This window comes from Peromyscus eremicus, chromosome 1 (assembly GCF_949786415.1).
Source record: "Peromyscus eremicus chromosome 1, PerEre_H2_v1, whole genome shotgun sequence".
In the NCBI taxonomy this organism is placed as follows: Eukaryota; Metazoa; Chordata; class Mammalia; order Rodentia; family Cricetidae; genus Peromyscus; species Peromyscus eremicus.
The window spans coordinates 159854894-159862437 of record NC_081416.1 but is presented as its reverse complement, the minus strand read 5'-3'; the positions used below and the strand labels follow the sequence as shown (position 1 = coordinate 159862437).

The 7544-nt window shown below is 45.8% G+C and overlaps 1 pseudogene; it reads left to right on the top strand.

The window, feature by feature from the left end:
- Positions 1 to 741: 741 nt before the first annotated feature.
- On the top strand, positions 742 to 7126 carry LOC131922315 (uncharacterized protein C2orf78 homolog; annotated as a pseudogene).
- The last annotated feature ends 418 nt before the right edge of the window (positions 7127 to 7544 follow it).

Genomic DNA, 7544 nt, shown 5'->3' with positions numbered 1-7544 from the left:
ATCCAAAGGTATACGAGTCTGGGCAGCAAAAGAGCAACAAGTTCGAAAAAGGTAACATGTGCAGCAAGGTTCACCATCAGGCCCTCAAGTGTTTGCTTCTACCAGCAGCATCCAATTACAAGCATCTTCACGGTGAACAAAAGAACACTGCTTCTGGAAGTTCACCATGATACTGCCCACCACGTAAGGATACAGGTTTACAATGGTCCAAGAATCAAACCCTACCAAAAAGGGGTAAAAAGCAGAGAAGAGATATGTGAGTCCTGCCTGGGGCAACACAGACTAAGGAAGGCCTCTAGGAGAAGACACTCAAAGAGAAAAGTCTTGGAGTTCATCATCCAAGGTGCATTCAATGCACTCAGTCCTGTCCTTCAACAAAGTCACAAAGGAGCCCTTTGATCTCTTCCTTGGGTCATGGACAGATGCTGACAGCCCATAAATCAGATCAACTGAAACGGTTTCTCACCTGACTTCCCTCCACCTAGGTGTTCACCTCCTTCCTGCCCAAGACTACTGACTGTATGTACAGTGCATGCTGATGGGACACTGTCTGCTAGAAGTTGATACCTCAAAGAAACAGTAGACACAGCTTCAACATGGAACCTTATAAGAAGCTCTGCCAATACTCTGGAGTAAACCTCATGGGAAGGGGGACTTCCATGCCAGGATTGCCTCCTTTCACTAGCCCACACCTCAGCCTCCATGGCTACTATTGGTCTCCTGGTATCCTATTCAACCAATACCATCTTTTAGCTCAGAATCCAACCTTCCCATTGGCTGCTGCCCCGTTTATGACATCATTGTCCCTCCAAACCTACCACCACCTGGTATGTACTTGGAGTATCCATGGAGATGCCTGTAAACAAATTTGGACCATCACAGGTCACCTGTGACCAGTGACCAGTAAGTGCTGTCTGATACCAGACACACTTGCCATTTAGGTCAGCTGATCAGACAAGGACAACCAAATCTCTTCCTACATTGTAGGGTGGATTGCTGATACTCTCCCTCCGACCATGGCAGGTAAGGAAAGAAACTTTAAACATTTCTTTTGATCACATCTCCCTTATTTTTACTATTCTTTTAAATCTTTGTTTTGGGGATACCATTTATGCTGATAGTGATGTCTTGAATTGAATGTCACATTTAGGTTTGGTTCTGACTAGGTATATGAGCTTGGACAGACAGTTTAATCTCAAGTGTTTTCCATCAACCTCAGGGAGATGAGAGTGTCACTAAGTTCTGGGCTCTGTACTGTCAAGTCTCAAGAGGCAAGTGAACAGGGAATATAATCAGGCCCTTCTTGACGATGCTAAATTCAAGAGACACAGGAACCTGAACAAGATGTACAGAAATCTAGCATTCCTTAACAAGAATGGGACAGACTCCCTGGCATACTATTTCCCATTTATTGTTTCAAGATCAGGGCGCTCTAAAAGTAATGTTCACACCAGGAACGGTGACACACACTTGTAATCACAGCATGTAGAGCTTGAAGGGATGAAGTTCAGTTCAAGTGTAACTTGGTCTACACTGGCCTGTCTCCACATTCACCAAAATAAATATTAAAAATAGACAAAGAGAATGGCTGCCATGTTTTGGAGTTACTTGGACTTCCCTAGATTAAAAAAGGAAACTGACTTAGAAGGCATGGATTCTGAGAAGGCAGTTATTGTAGTGGAAGATATATTGAGGGAGTTACATGTAAGACAGACACACAGGAAATTGGGGAAGAAGAAAATAAAGTATGAGGAATGAGAAAATATAGACATACAAGAAGGCACACTGCAGAGTGTCCCTGGAGGCACACTAAGGTAGTTTGGAACAGAACGTTGCAGACAACCACAGAAATTAAATCAAAATAACACAAGGCATTGCATACATTGTACATATATACATTTTATAATTCCCAAGCCATGTACAGACAACCACACGGTTAAGATCAGTCTGAAAAAAAGTTCCATGTCACATACACAAAACAGTATCCTGCTCTGTTTCCTGCCATCCAGCTAAATTGTGCAACGTGCCTATTGTCATATGGGCACTGGTGGTGTTGGATATTGACAACTGGGGCTGGGCACTCTGACAGACAGTTGTACACTGCACTATGACAACTGGCATGCCATTGAGTGGGTGCAATTTTCACAAGGGTTCCTCAGTAGAAGAGTTATAAGAAATTAATAGTTACTGAGGAACTGGCAAAAAAAATTGTCCCAGAGTTAAATTGAGAAACAATCTCATTCAGACACAATACTCATTAGAAATATCAAGAGGTCACACTACACAGGTGCAAACAAGACAAAAATGTTATCAGTTGGTTGTATTCATGAACTCATGTACCCATATGTGTTTAAAGGTTATATAAATAGCAAGAGGACATTAATTATAGAAGGCATGGGATGAAAACAGTAGGAGTTAAGAGGAGAAAGGGATTCTTAGCTTAAATGCAGTGCTTATCTATGAAATTCCTGATACATCATTATTGTAAGAAAGCTCAGAGTAGAGACAAATCTGGTAGACATGGCAAGTAAGTACACTGCACTCTGGAGGCAGAGGCAGGCGAGTCTGTGTGATTGCCAAGGCCGGACTGATCTAGGTAGAGAGACCTTTAATCTCTACATAGAGAAAGATCTGCACAGAACAGGACAAAGGCACAGGCATGAGGTTCTTCTCCTTTAAACACTTCTCTTCTTGGACACAGGTGTGAGGCAGTACCACAGCAGGTATCAGAACAAGACAAAGCAGGGCAAAAAAGGGTGTTGTCTAGTAAGAGCAAGGGTCAACGTGGATCAACTAGGAAGTGCATGTCCACACAGGAAGAACAGGCAGCTCATCAAATGAGTGTCATCCTATCCATTACCAAGAATCATTCTGAACCATTTGTTTGGGATATATGAGGGAAAATAGGTCTCAGACTCTCCCAGACAGGACAAACTGCAGATAATAAAGCTCCTCACAGGAAGCCACGCAGATTCCATCTCACTGTTCTTTCCACTTTCCTCTTCTTTCTTACAGAAAATTTCCAAAGTGCACCTTTCTGTGGGACAGAATGTGCTCTGCAGCCCTCTGTGCCTGTGCTGAGGAATGCCACGCCCTTAGCAGGAAGTGTGTGCAACTTCTCCAGGGTCTCCACCCCAGCTGTGAGTTCAGCATGGCTCCTGCCATCAGACTCCAGCACTTGTTGCCAGCAGCTCATGGACAGTGCATACCCCTACCTACCAGCTGGCACAACAATGGTGACTGCACTGACTGACCAGGGCCAGAGCTCTGCCTCAGCACTCTCCTATCCAGGTGTTCTCCAGTGGGATCCCATGGGAAGCACTGACAGGAGGGGAGCTGCACTCCAGGACTTCACTGTAACTGTCATTGACCAGAATACCACATTCTCCTCCTTGTCTATGACAGCCCAGGGTGACAATATTTTAGATCCCAATGCCTTAGTCCTTTCCTATCCAACACTGTCTGCCAGCCTTGTGCAGGACACACCACCACAGTTGCAAAATCCAGGATACAGCCTGGCACCTTCCTACCAGGAGGGCAGCCAGGTGCACTACTATGAACTCAATATCCCGGGCCCTCTGATGGCTGGAGAACTTGGGCAGTGCCTGCAGGCCTGTGGCTCTGTGTCCTACTCTCGGGGTCAGGGCTCTGCCCTGCAACCAGAGATGGTGATGATGCTAAAGGAGATTCAGCCAACAAATGTCCAAACGCCTTTCTCCACCTCTGCCATCTACTATCCCACACCTGCTCAAGACATGGCAGACATCAGTCTTCAAGGTGAGTAAAGCCAGAAGGGAGGAGTGAGATCATCACTCAAAGCAGACACAGCTCGACTTCTCAGCAGTGGATGTCCTCAGGGAGAAAGGATGGGAGTCCTGAGAGCTCAGCCTTGGCCTGGCTCACCATCTCCATCTTCAGTCTCTATAATGACTGACAATGCAGGGCAATGAGTGGCACCCATCCTCCATTAAGACATGTCCAAGGACACCACCACAGACACACACATCAATTACCTAGCTTATCAGTCCCATGCATTGTTACACAGCAATCACCTCCTTCCTAATCTATTCCTCGGGGCTGTAGAGGACACCAAGGCCTTTCTGTTTGGGAACACTTTATTTTCTCTGGGTTCAATTCTGACTCTAGTGCAGTGCAACTCCAAATCTGTCCTAGAAGAAGTATTCCTCGCAGATTCCAAGTGCTGGCCCTGCCATTCTCTTCCAAGCTTAAGTGCATTGAGAGTCCGGTATACCCAGTGTACAAGTGTACAACTGCTAAGTTGGGCAAAGCTTCTCTCTCTCTCTCTCTCTCTCTCTCTCTCTCTCTCTCTCTCTCTCTCTCTCTCTCTCTCTCTCTCTCTCTCTCCTTTTCTTTGCTATGGTTGGTTATTCAGAGGAGAGCCAAGGCTATGCATGATCACTAGGATATGTTCTCTACTACACAGTCACACCCAAGACTAAAGATTTCACCTTCTTAAACCAATTTTCATGTCATTAATAACAAGGCTGTGAAATGTGGAGCTGGACGAAATCCAGGGTTGTTGAAAGGATTGCTTTGCAGGAGTGAGTAACTGGGTTTGGATACCTGAAACCACTTAAAAAGCCAGGCTACTGGGGGCATTTGAGTAATGGCAAGAAGTTGGCAGATACAGGTAAGTTCTTGAAAATTATGGACCAGACAAGCTGCTGATAGCAAACTTCCACGGAAATGAGGGTCACTCTTACAGAGACATGAGAAAGGAAAGGGAGGATCACACCCCAAGGGAATTCTGTCACCTCCCCATGATCACTATGCATGCACACAACACACAAACACCGAGGACAAAACAAACATCTGAGAAAACATGATATCACATGGTTACCAGAAATAAGACAGTGGTCACAAGTTTCCCAACAGAGGTGCTGTGCCGACTGTGCCACTCAAGCAGAGCTCATAGGAATGCCTTCCCCACTGTTGTAGGGGTCTGAGTACTGAGGTGCACTGAAAAGTGGGGAGCACCTCACTTACCAGGCACTGACTTCCTCCTTGACTCTTTTTCAGTGGTGAAAATGGAGACATCCCTGGAACTGACAACTTCTGGCCAGACACTCTGTCTGCTGCAAAGTCCAGACCTCTGCAATGCCTGCACCCAAGATGTCCAGATAAAGACACCACCTGTCCATGGGGACTGGTCATTAATTGCCCCCATCGACAGTCCTTCAGAACTCCTGCACTTGCCTCCTGCTCCAAGCTTGGAACAAACTGAGCATAACGACTTGGATTTGATGACAGCCAATCTATCAACTCCTCTGGATGCCTATGAGGGCATAAAAGAAAACCAAGATCCATCACTTCTCCCTTTAGCACATGCCAACATGCAGCAGGCCCTGAGCTACACTGATTCAGGGAGCCTAAAACAGAAGCTTTCTCCTGACAATGCCACCTTGGGAAGCAACAGCCTTGGTCAGGATGAGCCTGGGGTGTTGCAAGATGCAATGGGCTCCAGCATGGACTTTGCAGACATGACTACACTGGTGGCAGATATTCACCTTCCCCGACTCTTCAACTCAATCACTGAAATGAACCAATTCCAAGATCCCACAGCAATCCAATCCAAAGACATCAGGAGGGATCAGGCCCAGGAAAGCTCCAGCATCATCAGGGTACCTGTGGACCAAGTGAATGGCCAGAAAGCCTCTGAGATGCTTGATGGGTCTTCTCAGGCCAGAATCCAGCTCAGGACCTGGTGGAGGAAGAAGAGGTTGTGGGCAGTGCTGGGTCCAGTGAAGGGGCTATTGACAACATGCCTAAGCACTTGGAGGGCAATGCCCAGAAAGCCACACCTAACATGCCCAGCAGAGCTAGGGCTCAGGGGCAAGACAAGACAAAGAGAACCAGAGAAAAAAACTCCAAGAAAAGAGAGGAGCTGAAGCAGTCAAGGAACAGAGTCAAGGCAGAAGAAAATACCACCAAGCCAAAGAACAAGAGGAAGAGGAATCCACGTGAGCTCAGCCACGACAGCTTTAAAAAGCCTCGAACTCACCTCGGCATGCACATGCTAGAATCTGTGCAAGTCTTTTACCCACTGGGGAAGAAGAAAACTGGCATCTTCTCCTCCAGGGCTCGGCTAAACTTCAGCAACAACAAAGATAGCAGGACAGGCCCAGCCACCTCATCCCTTCTGGATGTGCCATGTGATGTCCGGGGCCCTGGTAAAAGCCCGAGCAATGCTCAGAGACCAGGGAACAATGTCCACAGGGAGTGTCCATCTCCATCCCAGTATGAGTTGCCCCCACCTGGGAAGGTCAAGTTGGTACCTCTGCCTTTTCCAGCCCCGGACAAGGCACAAGCCAGACTGGTTTCCAGAAAGCCTCTCTCCCTGGCTTCACGCAGGCCCCCTGCAGTATACCCTGTGAGGCCTCATTCCCACTCGGCTCAGCCTACCACACTCAAGCCATCCAAACCAGTTCCTGCCAGGACTTCTTTGATGGCCTCTGACAAGCCAGTTCTGCCTATTGCTACCAGTGCCACACAAGCTAACATAACCAACCCCATCCAGTCTTGCACTGGGCCTCATCCAGCTCTCTGTAGGCCAGTATCCTACAGGGCATCATCTCACACTTCACTCCAGAGGGAGCTTGCCTCTGCTGACAAGAACAAGGCCCCATCACCTCCCAAACCTCAAATCCAATATCTGCTGCAAGACTTCAGCCGCCAAACAATTCCATGGAGGAAAATTGACATTCCAGGGCCAGTCATCTCACAGCCCATCACAGAAGAGCAGAGGCCAGAGAGGGAGGCCATGAAGAGGCAGGCTCAACGGGAGAGAGAGAATGCTGCCAAGTACACCTCTCTGGGAAAACTGCAGCTTTTCCTTCAGAGGGAGAAGGATATGGAAATTTCTCGATATTATGGCTATGCAATGTAAGAGCAGGCCAGGTTTTTAGAGCAAAGTGCTTTTCAATGTGGATAAGAAGAGATATAAATACCAATACACATGTATACAAGGAGTTTAACAACTTAAATGAAATGTATAGATACATAGGTCCAAATGTAGTAATACAGATGACTATGTAGATATAGATGGATATACAAAATGTCTATATTCACATATATTTGAGTACTTAGTAAAACTCCCTAAAAAGTCTTAAGTCTGTTATTTCATCTGTGAGTAAGTTGTCTTTCAGTATTTATCTTAACTTTGATAATTTAATTTTTACATTTTCCAAGTACAATATCATATTCTATATGAAATAAAACTCACAAAATACTTTTTAAGTATTAAATCAATTAAATGCTCTAGTTGTATTAACATTATTATCCTGGAGTTTTTCATTCACAGGACATGGTATGTCTTGAAGCACATACTGAGTATTGAGCTTACTTCCTCTTTGACCACAGTCTGACCATTTCTCACCTCTCCCCACAGCACTTAGACATCATTTTTCTGTACAGAGCTATGCCTCTAATTTCATGAAACACATACATAGGATTTCATTTACATAAATATAATCTAGGAACCACATATGAAAGAAATCATGGACAGTTTACTGAGCCTGGTTAAT